Here is a 1,166-nt window from a genome sequence, read left to right as displayed (position 1 = left end):
TCCGACTGAGTAACTCAGAAGTCTCCTACTGAGTAACTCAGAAGTCTCCGACTGAGTAACTCAGAAGTCTCCGACTGAGTAACTCAGAAGTCTCCGACTGAGAAACTCAGAAGTATCCGACTGAGAAACTTGGAAACTGAGAAACTTGTCTCCGACTGAGAAACTTGGAAGTCTCCGACTGAGTAACTTGGAAGTCTCCGACTGAGTAACTCAGAAGTCTCCTACTGAGTAACTCAGAAGTCTCCGACTGAGTAACTCAGAAGTCTCCGACTGAGTAACTCAGAAGTATCCGACTGAGAAACTTGGAAGTCTCCGACTGAGAAACTTGGAAGTCTCCGACTGAGTAACTCAGAAGTCTCCGACTGAGAAACTTGGAAGTCTCCGACTGAGTAACTCAGAAGTCTCCGACTGAGTAAACTTGGAAGTCTCCGACTGAGTAACTCAGAAGTCTCCGACTGAGTAACTCAGAAGTCTCCGACTGAGTAACTCAGAAGTCTCCGACTGAGTAACTCAGAAGTCTCCGACTGAAGTCTCCGACTGAGTAACTCAGAAGTCTCCGACTGAGTAACTCAGAAGTATCCGACTGAGAAACTTGGAAGTCTCCGACTGAGTAACTCAGAAGTCTCCGACTGAGTAACTCAGAAGTCTCCGACTGAGAAACTTGGAAGTCTCCGACTGAGTAACTCAGAAGTCTCCGACTGAGTAACTTGGAAGTATCCTACTGAGTAACTCGGAAGTATCAATATAATTCAGAGAGCACATGAAAGCAGCTTAAAACTGACTGATGTCAAGTTTGAATTGCAGCTTGCAGACCTGTGTGAGTGGAAAGGCGATGTAGGGTTGTTTGACTAACTCTCTGAGGCTCCCTACCCAGGCTTGTGTGAGTGGAAAGGCGATGTAGGGTTGTTTGACTAACTCTCTGAGGCTCCCTACCCAGACCTGTGTGAGTGGAAAGGCGATGTAGGGTTGTTTGACTAACTCTCTGAGGCTCCCTACCCAGACCTGTGTGAGTGGAAAGGCGATGTAGGGTTGTTTGACTAACTCTCTGAGGCTCCCTACCCAGGCTTGTGTGAGTGGAAAGGCGATGTAGGGTTGTTTGACTAACTCTCTGATGCTCCCTACCTCAGGCCCGTATGAGAATATACCATGTTAACATTTAAAAGTTG

General features: G+C 47.1%; 1 long non-coding RNA gene across 1 annotated transcript; it reads left to right on the top strand.

Annotated features, from left to right (window-relative positions):
- The first annotated feature begins 205 nt into the window (after nt 1-205).
- Nucleotides 206-620, top strand: LOC127927741 (uncharacterized). The gene is made up of 3 exons (XR_008128908.1): nt 206-343; nt 414-529; nt 566-620. It is a non-coding gene; the product is annotated as an uncharacterized LOC127927741 (long non-coding RNA).
- Nucleotides 621-1,166: the final 546 nt, after the last annotated feature.

The sequence above is a fragment of the Oncorhynchus keta genome, unplaced genomic scaffold (genome assembly GCF_023373465.1).
Source record: "Oncorhynchus keta strain PuntledgeMale-10-30-2019 unplaced genomic scaffold, Oket_V2 Un_scaffold_17573_pilon_pilon, whole genome shotgun sequence".
Lineage (NCBI taxonomy): Eukaryota > Metazoa > Chordata > Actinopteri > Salmoniformes > Salmonidae > Oncorhynchus > Oncorhynchus keta.
The sequence above is the reverse complement of the archived record's forward strand: the minus strand, read 5'-3'. Positions and strand labels throughout refer to the sequence as shown.